The sequence below is a fragment of the Pongo pygmaeus genome, chromosome 1 (genome assembly GCF_028885625.2).
Source record: "Pongo pygmaeus isolate AG05252 chromosome 1, NHGRI_mPonPyg2-v2.0_pri, whole genome shotgun sequence".
Classification (NCBI taxonomy): Eukaryota; Metazoa; Chordata; class Mammalia; order Primates; family Hominidae; genus Pongo; species Pongo pygmaeus.
This window is the reverse complement of record NC_072373.2, coordinates 151,618,259-151,633,215: the sequence shown is the minus strand read 5'-3', so window position 1 is coordinate 151,633,215 and position 14,957 is coordinate 151,618,259. Positions and strand designations below refer to the sequence as shown.

At 36.6% G+C, this 14,957-nt stretch overlaps 1 protein-coding gene across 4 annotated transcripts in view; it reads left to right on the top strand.

Annotated features, from left to right (window-relative positions):
- The window catches only part of PTGFR (prostaglandin F receptor), a 119,494-nt gene that overhangs the window by 77,312 nt on the left and 27,225 nt on the right, over positions 1-14,957 (top strand). The window lies entirely within an intron of this gene.

Genomic DNA, 14,957 nt, shown 5'->3' with positions numbered 1-14,957 from the left:
TACCCAAAGGATAGTGAGTGGATGTATGTTTATATATTCTAAGTGAAGAGATAATGTGGAAAATTGCACATGTACAATATAAATGTGTACATATATATATGTAGTGTGTATATATATTGTTTATGTATTTAGGAACATACATAAAAGTGTAGATGTGTACATACATACCTGTGTGTGTATGTGTATATACACATACACACATAAATGTTAAATTATTTCCCAAATTTAAAAAATTAACCAATCGCCATTGGATCAAATAAGAGAGATTCTAGTGGGTGGCGTAGCTATCAGATACTGTGTTCACTGCTTGGGTGATATTAGAAGCCTAAACTTCAGTATCATGCAATATACCCATGCAACAAACCTGTACATGTATCCCCTGACTCTAAAAACAAACAAACAAACAAACAAACAAACAAAATGGACCGTTCTATAGTCTTATATTAGATCTTGGAATATAGGTCTTTCAGGTTTACTCTTGGATTTCTGCTGATTTCAGAGGCAATATTTTCATAAATCGTTTTAGCTAGTTTTCTTTGTGAAGCGGGAGTGTCCCTCTGTTTGGAACGTGGAGGCAGCAGTGAGGTTGTTCGGATACAGGACTGATGACAACTGGGTTCTACTCCTGCGAAGTTTGTAACTTAGACCTAAACAACTCAAAATTGATATCTAGTAGAAAAGACATATTTTAGAGATACGTTAATGTAGTTTAATTGTGGGAATTCAGGCGGCTTTCTCACATTGGGGAAGGCATGAAGTAAGTGCCATGGGGTGAATGACCAACCATAGCTAGCAGAGGAGCTGCCCTGGGAGATCAGGGAGCACGTTCCTGTCCCCAAGCCTTGGTGTTCTCCTGCCTGGAACACTCTCCTCTTGACATCCACCTGACTCTCTCCCTCTTTCTTCTCTGTTCTCTCAAATATCCGCTCCTCTATCTGGGCTATCTTAAAAAGTTCCTGTTCTCTTTTCCTCTCTTCCTTTCCTCTGCTTTATCTCCCTCATAGGACCTAGCAGGGTGTGATAACATAATACATATTTCTCTATCTGGTTGTTGCTGGGCTTTTGCCCCTAGCACGTAAGCTCCTGAGGGAGGGGCCTTGCTGATTGTTCTGTGTTCAGCTCCTAGACCAGTGCCTGGCATATAGTTGGGGTCAGTAAGAGCCTGCCAAATGAATCTTATGTAAAGGAGGGCCCAGTTGTTGACTACCTCATTTCCACTTTGGATTAGCTCTGCTGAGGAGGTCAGGACCTGGTTGATAGCCCCTGGGAATACTTGTAGTACTTTGAATTGTGATTTGAGCTTTAGAGGTCTGAGAGGGAGAAATTCTGTGTTCAGGAGTTCCCTAAGAATGTAAATTGGAAGTAATATCCTGGAGAATCTTGGACTTTCTGAAGTTTGAATCCAGAATGAGAATTTAGGAATTTTGTCAGCATCTAGAGGAATTTCATGGACATACTGGCTTGGTATTTTATTTTATGATATCACAATGATTTGTTTATATGTTTTCTCTGTTATTCCAAATGGTGCTTGGTGGCTTCACTCTACATTATTAGTTTATGTTTTAATTTCAAATATAATGAGCCATTAATCGATGTTTACTGAATGAATAAAATAATGAATCAAGTATTGAATGGGAAGTATCAAAGGCAAAGGAAAATATTAGGTAATAGAAATTTAGATTAATTTCTCCTGAGTCTTTAACATTGATGTTTTCTCTACAGCCACACATTTTTTTCATAATGTATTTTTTTATTGGTATTTTATATCTGAGAGAATCATGTCGGGGGACAAGAGGAGAACTTACTTTGAGTAAAGACCTCCAGATATTGCATGTTCCTTGTCATAAAATGAAAGCTCTATGGTAAATGTGGAAATTTGTCTGAAATAGGCTTGCTTACATCATGTCTTTACCAGCTGATTAAGTGAATGTATATGCTTTAACTTGTACTGTTATCAGACTAAAAGATTAGGTAGGTTTTATATTCACAGAGGATTAATTCTCAAAAAAATCCGACAGACCTTTTTAGTGGACACTGTGGTACTCCTCCCAGATCTTCCTTTTCTCAAGGGAATTTCCTTTAGCTGAAAGTATCTGCTTTGTCCAAGATTGTGTCCCTGTCTCTTGGGGTCAGTCTATGTGCAGTGACTGGTGGATGTGGGGTTACAGGGAACTTGTTCCTTTGCCTTGTTGAGATATTTCCGAAGGTCCATTCATGCTTCAGGGCTTGCTGAGGCGTCTGTTGAGGAGTTTCCTTGCAACTGCATTGCAGCTCCTCTCCTACTCAATCCTGCTTCCTTCTCCACTTCACACTCTCTCTGGAAAGCTTCCTGCATGCAGATCTCTGCCCCAAAGTCTATTGCCTCCAGAGTCTACCTTAGGACAACCTTCCAGAAGTCTATTTGTTCATGTACTATCTGCATTTAAAGTGCATTGCACATTGGTTTACAGTGTTATTTGATAAATATATGAGCTATGTGTAGGCTATGTATATGGAATTGAGCTCATTTAAGTACAAAACTATCTCCCTTCATAAAAGTGTATGGTGTAAAATTGGCAAATGTCAATCCATTTTTAAAAGACATTGCTAGGATGAGAATTTACTCAAGAATTTGTTGCTTTGGATGAACACAGTGATCTGGAATACTTTGTTATTTTAAATTTATTTACTCTTAGAAAAACATGACCTTTTTTTTTTTTTTTAAGAAGAAAGACTTATAAAAATGCCCAAAGATATCGTAGACATCGAGACGACACTTACAAAACATTACTTGAATGACTTAAGTGTAAACGACTCAGAAACATGTGTATTAAATTTATACCCTCAAGGATATAAAAATCTTCTGGCTTAAAGGGTTTTGGGCTTTTCATTAAGCTCCAAAACATTTGAAGAACAATTCAAGATGTTGATGTGTCCCAAAGCTCTTTGGGTTGCCAGTTTTAGCTTTATTTGCTTAAGACTTATCTTTATAGGAAGTATATAAAATGTATTCCATTTATATTTGTTTTGGAAGGCATATATAGCCACCCCAATTTAACCTGATATATCAGTGTCATTTATCTGTACTCAGAGAGGACTTCATCCAATAGGATAAATTTGTCTTGTGATACTTGTAAATATACCTTTCAGAGCTTGTATAAACCTGTCTCCTGTCTGTCCTCTTTTCTGGGTGTAACACAGCTAATGCCATAGAAGAGTGAATACAATTGTGTACATAGGCAGAGAGGTTTTTTTCTCACTCCTCCTCAGCTATTGTATCCCAAATGAAATTCAGACTGTGGAATGCTGAAATGGAGTGTGGCTGTGGTGTGATGGTGAAGGAGACAGGGACAATTGGATTATGTAAAATGAATTATTTTAGCCTTTTGTCCCAAGTCAAGGCTTCCTTTGAGAATAGTGTAGTTATTCAGAGTATAGGTGGGGAACATGAATCTCAGCCTCACCACTCCTTAGCTATGACCTTAGAGTTACTCTAAGACAATTGTGCATATCCGTGATTATAATAATCGGAAACTCAGATGTACTGTCCGATTAAATAATTTGACTTCCCTAAAATCTCATCACAGAGTGATTGGCACATAGTAAATGTACAACAAAATCCAAAAATACTCAAAAAGTTTATTGGTATTAATGCTGCCCACCATCCCAATGAAAAATAATCATCTATGTTTAGTTCAGATATTTTCCATTTTCTCTTCCATTAAGAAGGATTGGTTGCAGTAGAAAGGAAGAGAGAAGAAGCTCATAGCTTCAGAAAACTTGAATGTTTCCACTCCAAGTTTCAAATTATAGGTCCTTATTTCACTATCTCATCAAAAGTAAAGATGTTGCCTGCTAACCTCCTAAATATTCTGATAAGTTGTAAGGTATTAATTATTGGATCAGAGTTGTGAGTAGTATCGGGGAGTAAAGGATAAAGATCTTTCCTCAAGGAACTTATAATTTAGTTGAAGCAAAAGATGTAAGATATTAGCCTTTGAAGAAGCAATATAGTGTAGTGGTTTAAGAATCTGGGTTCAAGTCCTGTTTCTTTCACTTCCTGGCCATGTGTCTGTAGCCACTCTGTGCCTCTGTTTCCTTATAATTAAGTAGTAATAAAGCAAAGTAAAGTAAGTAAAATAAAGTGAAATAAGTAGTAAGAGTACCCACTTCATACGGTGGTTGTGAGAATTAAATAACGTTTGTAAAGCACTTAAAATAGTGTTTGACATATAACAAGTACCATATGCTTCAGTTATTATACTATTCTCATTGTTTTTGCTGTTACTATTAAATAATAATGTTGCCCGCTAATCATTTTGTCAATGAGATGATCAAAGACACTTTAAAATTATTAAATGAATAATGGGAATTACAAGAGGGATTTGTCACTTCTAATTTGGTGATCCATAAGTAGTTATTTCTTTATTGATTTGACTAATATTTATTGGGCATCTAACATATGTCAGGCACTGTTCTAGATACTAGAATAATAATCACTGTAATTTAACTGTTCATAATGTCTATGGCCTTAAACAATAGTACTTATAAGATAAAAAGAGAAGAGATATGCAGGAAACTGAAATATAACAGTTCTGTCTTGTTACAACAGAATAGCAGGTATTTTATTATGAATGTTTGTGGATGAGATTATTTGTGACAACTTATGAAAAGGAAAAAATTTCTCTGGGCTATCATTTACAAAGAAAAATTACTGGAAATAAATGTAATCAAAAGTCAATTGATGTAAGCTGTAAGAACCAATGAGAAAATAATGCATATAATTCCCAGAGATACGGAAGTGGGAAAATGAGAAGAGAAACTCTTTAGTATTTGGGCCAGGGTTTAACAGGATTAGAATACAGCAGGTTATAATAAGTTAATATTAAAATAAAAATTTTCAAGTAATAAAATATGAGTAGAAAAATTAAGTCAGATAATAAAAATTTAATAATTCAAATTAGTATTTTATACTATCTTTTGATAAGGAAAGTGACTCAGGATGTAGAAGAGAAATAAATTTTGGGTGAAATGAAGCATTACAAAAGCTCCTAACACTTTCTAAGAATTCAAGGAAGTTTTAGAAATAAAGAAAAACAATTAAATCATTAAATTGCTGTGAATATGAGTAATAGGAAGAAAACAAAAAAGTTCATTTATGTTTTCATTTACTAATGAATAATTTATTCATTGATTTATTCTTTCAGCAGACTTTGCTGAGGAAACTGGTGGGTGTGGGTGTCTCTCCGGGTGGAGGGTAAAGGTTAGAGACAGAGACATGACCTGGGAAAATATTCCTGAGACAAATTCTAAGACTCACGCTTTCTATCTCCTTCATTTTGTCTGTGACCTTGCATTCTCTTCTCCAAACTCCACATGCTTCCTCTGCCTACTTTTTCCACTTTTACTATGGGGTAAATATAGCTATTTGTATTTTTCTGGCTTTGCTTTGGAGCAGGTCAGGGAGGCAATGGCTTAGTAATACTGAAGGAACCTCTGATCACAAAGGTGAATTAGTAAGTACTAAATACACAACAAGAACATTGCTGTAGCAGCAGTGGCAGCAATATTGGTTGTTATTGTTATTACATATTCCTTTATTTTGCTTCTTGCATTTATGACCGTGGCTGTGGACCAGAAAATAGAAGGAAAAATAAAAGTCACATGAGTGAAGGAGAAACAGAATGCAAGGGTGAAAACAAGGCAATTAGGGCAGCAGAAAGCTGGTGGTATGAGGGTGAAGAGAGGCACTCTCATGTTTTGGGAACTCTGTTGGAAAGATGAGACCTCCTTTTATTTTCACAGACGTCTTCTCCTTTATTGAGGAATATTAAATTTCATGTATTATATTCCCCAAGCTATTTGAAAAAAATATAATATTTTCTTTAGCTATAAAATTTCATTGTAAAAACTTATAACAAACTACACATTAAGTTTTTTAAAAAAATCTTCCAAATCCCACTATCCAGAGATAACTACTGTTAGTATTCTGAGTGCATCTATCCTTTTACCTAGCTAATGAGGAAAATACATTATTTTAATTCTTTGATTAATAGAGTAGTTAAACATTTTTTATTACAGTCGTTGGGCATTATCCCTTTTGTGAATGTACAGGTATTTGTATTTTTCTAAATGATTTTCAAGAACTCTTTGGATAGCAAAGAACAGATAATGCTGATATATAAAAATACTTATAAAATAAATTGTTATAAAAGCAGTTGTTTTTCCAGGTTTATTGTTTGCCTTTTAATTCAGTATTTAAGTTTACAAAAGTAGTGAATTAATAATTTCTTTTGTGGTTACTGCTTTGGTTCATGTTTAAAAAATGCTTTTCTCAGGCTGAGATGATATCAGTATTTATCTCTTTTTTTCTTCTAGCAGTTTTCCCCATTCATCATTTGTATTTATGTTTTTAATACATTTATGACTTATTTTGGTTTGGTTTACAAGTTAATGATCTGAATTTTCTATTGAATGGTTAGCCAGTTGTCCTCAAATTATTTATTGAATGTTCTTCCTGCAACTTGTTTTAAATTCCTATCTTTATTATATATAACATTCTAACATGTGCTTGGATATTTTTGGATCCTTTATCTTATCCTATTGATCTTTATGTACAATTAGTATTAGCTTTATGTACAATTGTCATCTTTATATTTTATTTAGACTTGGGTACAATTTATCAATTTTAATATAGAGTGTTTCTTATCTTGATCACAATCTATCTTATTATCAAAGTCATGTTTTGAATAAAAATTTTGTAACTTTCCTCATAATAGTGAGGCAAATTAGTTGCATTAGTTTTATAGCACTTTTATTCTAACTTTTTTTTTTTTTTTTGAGATGGAGTTTTGCTCTTGTTGTCCAGGCTGGAGGGCAGTGACATGACCTTGGCTCACTGCAACCTCCGCTTCCCAGGTTCAAGTGATTCTCCTGCCTCAGCCTCCTGAGTAGCTGGGGTTATAGGCACCCACCACCACACCTGGCTGATTTTTGTATTTTTAGTAGAGATGAGGTTTCACCACATTGGCCAGGCTGGTCTCAAACCCCTGACCTCAGGTGATCCACCCACCTCGGCCCCCCAAAGTGCTGGGATTACAGGTGTGAGCCACTGCACCTGGCCTATTCTAACTTTTTAAAATTTTTGTTTCTACTGTAAATATAATCATTACTTTCTTTTATATATACAAGTATATAAGAAAGCACTGATCTTGATACATTTGTTATTTATTATGGGAAAATTTACATAATATAACATTTACCATTTTAACCATTTTAAAGTGTACAATTCCTGACACTCGGTACATTCACAATGTTGTGGAGCTGTCACCACTATCTTGTACAGAACATTTTTTTTATCCCCAAAAGAAAACCCTATATCCATCAGTAGTCACTCCCCACACCCCAAAGTCCGTGGCAACCACTAATTTCTCTCTTTCTGGATTTGTTTATTATGGTTATTTTGCATAAACGGAATCTTACAATATGTCACCTTTTGTATCTGGCTTCTTTCGGTTAGCATAAGGTTTTCAAGGTTCATCTACATCTACACTGAGCAAGGTCAGTACATCTTTCCTTTTTGTAGCTGAATAAATTCATTTATATCAATATGCCACATTTTGTTTATCTTTTCAGAAGTCAATGGACATTTGGGCTATTTCCATCTTTTGGCTATTGTGAATAATAATGATACTATGCACATTTGTGTACAAGTTTTTGAACACCTGTTAACAATTCTTTTGGGTATATAAACTAGGAGTGGAATTGTTGGTAATATAGTAATTCTGTTTAACTTCCTGAGAAACCACAAAACCTTTTCACAGCAGCTGCACCATTTTCCATTCCTAACATTAGCGTGTGAGTGTCCCAATTATTCCATATTTTTTGCCAACACTTTTTATTTTCATTTATATTTTATTATAATGGCTTTAGTGGATGTCATGGTAACTCATTGTAGTTTGAGTTACATTTTCTTAATGTTGAGCATCTTTTAATGTGCTTGTTGGCTATTTGTATATATTTTTGGAAAAAATCTTTTATTTTTATTTTTGTGTGTAAAAAAGTTATACTGGTCTGTAATTTCCCTGTTTTATTTTATTCTTTTACTTTTAATATTAGAATTATTCTAGTTTTAAAAACCAGTAGGGAAATTCTTATTTTTCCAGATCTAGAATAATTTAAGTAATTTGGCTGTTAGTTGCTTTATGATGATTTGACATTATTTCAGCATTTTTTTGACAATTTTAGTTTTATTCCTAGTGATTGGTTTGTTTGATTTTTATACCTTTTTCTATTTTTAATAAGTAAATTCTCAGTAAAAATTTGCACTAAATGTATACTCTCAAGAATACTGAGTATATTCTAATAAAATATAATAACCTAATAAATATAATAGTATATTTGAATAAGATATAATATCTTAATATTCTAAGAATATAAAGTTCTTTTTGGCTAATTCCAGCATTTCTGTACCCTGGAGTCAGTCTCTGTTGGTTCTATTTTCTTTTGAGAGCAAGTCCCAGTTTCCTGTTTCTTTGTTTATTGAACATTATTGAATTGTATCTTGGGCATTGTGAATGTTATGTTAGGGAGACTCTGCTTTCTATCATATTCCTCTGAAGAGTGTTAATATTTCTGTTTTAACAGGAAATTAACTGGACCAGACTCAAACTGCAAACAGCAGCTCAAATACCAGTTAAATTATTTTATCCTTAACTAGGTTACATGGAATCTACCCTAAACATGCATGGTTCAAAGGTCAGCCCAAGATCTGGTCAGAATTTATATATAATATTTGGAGCTTCCCCTCTCTGGCTCTTTTGTTTCCAGAACTCTGTTCTCTGGTTCTTCAGGCTGGAAAGACTGTGGGTTTAGTATCAGAGTTTAGCTACTCTGCACGGCACAGACTGGGGTGTGTTTTCAGACTGGAAACTGTGGAATAGGAAACTCATCCTTTTTCCCAGAGAATAATTGATTATTCTCTAGAATTTGCCTACTTTTGGTTATTCTCCAGTGTCTTCAGGTAGCGTGTTTGTTTTTGTTTTTGGCACAGAGTTTATAGCTGTTGAATGAAGCTTGGTTCCATAGGAGCTTATTTGGCCATACTGGAATGAAATACCACATTTAGATTTTAGATTTGAATTGTTATTTTTTAGAAAAATTCATGCCTCTCCATTTTCTAAAATTATTTTTGACATTTTTGGAAGTTCCATAGGGATATAGTCTATGTCTGCTTTGCTAATCATTGTATTTGCAGAGCCTAATGCAGGACATGTCACACAGTGAGTATTCAAGAAAATTTGTAAAATGTTGGATAAAATAAGTTTCATAACCATACTATAAATAATTGAAAAATTATGTAGAATTTGATTGACATTTTGTTTTATTGGCTTTGTTACTGCTGTGATTTCTTTTTGATCATATTGTCTCTATTCTAATGTTTGGTATTTTGATTGATTTCTAGATTGCTGAAGTATGAAATTAGACTCTTAATGTGAAGAATAAGAATGAGGCTTGCCTTCAAACTAGAATGTTTGAAAATGTACTTATCTTGGTCAATAGTTTTGCTGGTTATTGAGTTGTTATATCAAAATTATTTTCCCTTAAAGACCTTGCTGACTATATTCTATTTTGTTTTCTTCATTTACTTCTATAAAGAAAGAATTTGAAACCAAGTTAATTCTTTTCCTTCCTGTGTGGTTACTTACAGGATTATCTTTGGAATTTGTTTCAGTGTGGGAATACTTTTATTACATTTTGTGTATACTCAGGATACTTTTTTAATCTGATTTTTTTTAACCTCACAGAAATGTTCTATTTTCTTTTTTTCTGTTTGTGCTTCTGGCTACTTTGTTTTTTCCTTATGGAATACTTACTACAAATATATCAGAGCTTCTTGATTTATTATTCATAATACTTATCTTTTCATGCATCATATGTATATTTTTATTCTTTTGTAGAAAAATTGCCTAAACAGATTTGGTATTCTGTTTTTATTGCATTCTTTATATTTTGAAATTTAGTAATACTATTTTTCCTCTGGCATGTGGCTAGAAACTTCATGGTTTTGGTGAACAGCTTCTTTTCATGAGTATTACTGTAGTCCAAAGTTACCTGAGGCACTGCTCTCTTTTGAATCATCATGCCCTTCATTAGGAGTGTGTAGCTGTCGTGACCCCCTTTACTGCTCCAAGTACAGCCTAGGAATGAATGTCACTGTCCCCATAGTAAGTGCCAGCTCCCTGCTGTGCACCTCAGAGAAATGCATGTGGTTCAAACTCTCCCGTGACCTCTATCTCTGATCCACTCTCAACAGTCTGGCCTGCCTTTTCCAGCATTGGTGGGTATATGTGCTGTTTCTAACTGAGTTGTTCCAATGGGAATTTGGGCAGGAAGAATGCAAAATGTAAAGGTAAAATCACCTTCTTAACCCAGAGGGGTCATTGTTACTTTAAAATGTGTATTTCTCATAATATTCTGTATAAATTATAAAGGCAAGCCTTAAAGTGGAAAATTAATCTAGTATATAATTTTTGTCATTTCAGTCTACTGATAGGAATGTTACAGTCAATTCTTTTAACTGAGGTGATTTTCAAAATTGAGTTAGTGAGATGTTTGGGTATTTTGGTATAGTCTAAGGAACTTTTAGTGCCATTCTTATTAGTGGAATATAGACCATCATATTCGAACAGACAAAATAGAGATTTTCTTTCATTCTGTCTCATGCTTGCAGTGCCTCTTGGTTGGACTCCAGAATTCTGACATTAAAAAAATTTTAATGTGGACAGTAACTTTACTACTTACATTCTCCCGCTTGTATTCTGGTAGCTGTTTCAGTTCTGCTAAATCAGAAAGGAATCAGTGGATGGAAGAGTATAGCTAAATTTCCACTGTAGAAGGTAGGCCCGTTCTGCCTAGAGCCAGGAATATGATGCTGACAATGGTGGTCATCAACGCCTGTAATTGGCCTATCCCTCTTCCAGACCAGTCTAGTTGTGGTTTGGAATTGCTCAACACCTGTGCATTAAGAAGAAACTTCTGAGACTATTTCTCCAACCTAGCATATCCTTTGTGTCTGCTTATATTAGAAATGCATCTTTTGGGGAAATGCTGGACTAGAATTGCATATAAAGAACAGTATGAATGCTGCCTTGTTTCTTATTTCCTATTATAAAAGTTTATTTCCAAATTTCAACAAAAAGTAGCAACTGATATCTCTATCATTATGCTTGTATTCATTATGGTGAAAAGATAGTTTCTGATATATCTTAATTTTTAAATGTTTCTATAATGGTGGCTTTTTTTGTTACTGAAATCTAGCTTTCCTGGATAGTGGAGAAGACGGCAATCTATCTAGCAGTAATTTCCATTGCATGCTATTGACTTTCTGCTAGTTGCCCAATTTAGATTGTCTATATAAACTAAATGGTCATAATATAAAAGCTAGCCTGCTTATTCATATAGTTTTACATTTTTGTGGATTTCCACATCATTGATTTAGCAAGCCATTTTATGTTGGGTGGTAAAGGTGACTGAATGACCTGTTTTACCTATATCAACACTCTCATCTTAAACACCTCCCTCAGGTATGAATTGACATTAGAATGTAACCACAGCATTGGTGCCACCTTTCTCTTGGACTTCTTGGGTTGTTTTACATGGTTGCTAAAAATTCAAACTTAAATCAGTTCAACTCATCCAAAGATTACCTGCTAAATGGTGTAAAGAGATAAGCAGCAACCAATTAAAAATCATGCATCACAGTGATGCCTCTGAAAGATGTCCTGTGCATTCAGGTACTAACCTAGTAAGTCCTGAGGTATTTCTCTGCTATCCCTGTCCTCTAGAAGGCCACAACTCTCTTAAAATACTGAGCATGGAGGATGAATGCATTAGTGCATTTTTGCATGACTAGAAAGGAATTATTGAGACTGGGTAATTTATGAAGAAAAGAGGTTTAATTGGCTCATGGTTCTGCAGGTTGTAGAGAAAGCATGGCGCTGGCATCTTCTCAGCTTCTGTTGAGGTCCCAGTGACCTTTGACTCATGGCAGGAGGTGAAGTGGGAACAGGCACATCATATGTCGAGAGAGAGAGAGTAAGAAAGAGGAAGGGAGGTGCACACTCTCTTAAACAAGCAGATCTCATGAGAACTCAGAGTGAGATCTCATTCATTACCACAAAGAAGGCACGAAGCCATTCATGAGAGACCCACTCCCAGGATGAATTCACCTCCCACCAGGCCCCACATCCAACACTGGAGATTACATTTCAACATGAGATTTGGAGGGGACAAACACACAAACTATATCATTCCATTCCTGGCCCCCTCAAATCTCATATCCTACTCATACTGCAAAATACAACCATCGCCTCACAATAGTGCTCAAAAGTCTCAAGGCATTCTAGTGTCAACTCAAAAGTCCCAAAGTCTTGAATTTCATCTGAGACTCAAGTCAGATTCCTTCCACCTATGAGCCTGTGAGAGCAAAGAAAAGTTATTTACTTTCATGATACAATGGTGGTACAAGCATTAGGTAAACATTCTCATTCCCAAAGGGGGAAATAGGCTAAAAGAAAGAGACAAAAGGCCCCACACAAGTCCAAAACCCAGGACGCCAGTCATTGAATTTTAAAGCTTAAATAGTCCTTGACTCCATGTCCCATACTCAGGGCACACTGGTGTTAGAGGTAGGCTCCCAAGGGCTGAGGAAAATCCATCCCTTTGGCTTTGCAGGGTGCAGCCACCATGGCTGCTCCCATGGGTTGGAGTTGAGTGCCTGTGGCTTTTTCAGGCTTACAGTGCAAGCTGCAAGTGGCTGTGCCATTCCAGGGTCTGGAGGATGGTGGCCCCCTTCCCACAGCTCTACTAGGCAATGCCCCTCTGGGGACTCTGTATGGGGGCTCCAACCCAAAACTTTTCCTCTGCACTACCCTAGTAGAGGCTTTCTGTGGGGGCCCTGCCCCTGCAGCAGTCTTCTTCCTGGGCACCCGGCTTTCCCAATATATCCCCTGAAATCCAGGGGGAGGTCACCAAACCTCCTTCACTTCTGCATTCTGTGCACCTATGGGTTTAACAGCATGTGGAAAACGCCAAGCCTTATGGCTCGTACCCTCAGGAGTGGTGGCAGGAGATTTACCTGAGGACCTTTGAGCCATGGCTGGAGCTGAAACAGCCTGAACATGGGGAGTAGCATTGTGAGGCTGCACAGGGCAGTGAGGCCCTGGTCCTGGCTCCTGAAACCATTCTGTCCTCCTAGGCCTCCAGGCCTGTGAGGAGAGGGAGCTGCCTCGAAGACTTCTGAAATAGCTTTGAGGCTTTTCCCTCATTGTCTTGTATATTGGCATGTGGCTCCCTCTTGGTCATGCAAATCTCTCTAGGAAGTGGTTGCTCCCAGCCCACATAAATTCCTCTCCTGAAAAATGCTTTTTTTCTCTATCATGTGGCTAGGCTGTGATTTTTTCAAATGTTTATCCTCTGCTTCCCTTTCAAATATAAGTTCCAACTTCAAGTCATTCCTTTGTCCCTGTATCTGATCATAGGCTGTTAGAAGCAGCCATGCCACATCTTGAACACTTTGCCGCTTGCTTCTTCTGCCAGATATCCCAGGTCATTACTCTTAAATTCAAACTTCCACAGATCTCTAGGACATGAATACAATACAGCCAAGTTATTTGCTAGGGGGTAAAATGGGTGACCTTCACTCCAATTCCTAATAACTTCCTAATTTCCATCTGACACCTCTTCAGCCTGGTCTTCACTGCCCACATTTCCATCAGGTTGTAATTTTGGTCACAACCATTTAATCAGTCTCTAACAAGTTTCTAACTTTCCCTCATCTTCCTGTGTTCTTTTGAGCCCGCCAAACTCTTCCAACCTCTGCCTGTTTCACAGTTCCAAAGCTGCTTCCACATCTTCAGGGATCTTTATGTCAACACTCCACTCATGGTATGAATTTTAAATGTTAGTTCATTTTTTATATTGCTATAAATAAATACCTGAGACTGGGTAATTTTTAAAGAAAAGAGGTTGAATTGGCTCATGGTTCTGCAGGCTGTACAGGAAGTGTGATGCCAGCTGTGCTCAGTGTCTGGGGAGGCCTCAGAAAGCTTTTGCTTATGGTGGAAGGTGAAGCCAGAGCAGGCATGTCACAGGTGAGAGAGGGAGCAGGAAAGGTGAGGGGAGATGCTACACTTTTTGAAAGAATCAGATCTTGCATGAACTCAGAGCAAGAAATTACTCATTACTATCTTGCATGAACTCAGAGGGATAAATCACTCATTATTATAAGGAGGGCACCAAGCCATTCATGAAGGATCTACTCCTATGACCTAAACACCTTTCTCCAGTCCCTACCCCCAACATTGGGTGATATGGTTCAGATGTTTGTTCCTTCCAAATCTCATGTTAAAATGTGATTCTCAGCATTAGAGGTGGGGCCTGGTGAGCGGTGATAGAATCGTGGAGGCAGATTCCTTACAAATGGTTTAGCACCAACTCCTTGGTAAGTGAGTTCTCTCTCATGATATCTGGTTGTGATATCTGGCATGATATCTGGTTGTTTCAGAGTGTGGGACCTCCCCCTCCTCTCTCCTGCTTTTGCCATGTGAAATGCCTGCTCCCCCTTTCCCTTCCTTTATAACTGTATGCTTCCTAATGTCCTCACCAGAAATGGATGCTGGCACCATGTTTCCTGTTCAGCCTGTAGAACCTTGAGCTGAAATAAACCACTTTTCTTTATAAATTTCCCAGTCTCAGCTATTTTTTATAGCAATGTGAGAAAGGACTAACACAGAAAATTTATACCAGGAGTGGAGTGTTGCTATAAAGATCCCTGAAGATGTGGAAGTGGCTTTGGAACTATAAAATGGGCAGAGGTTGGAAGAGTTTGGAGGGCTCAGAAGAACACAGGAAGATGAGGGAAAGTTGGAAACTTCTTAGAGACTGATTACATGGTTGTGACCAAAATGCTGATGGAA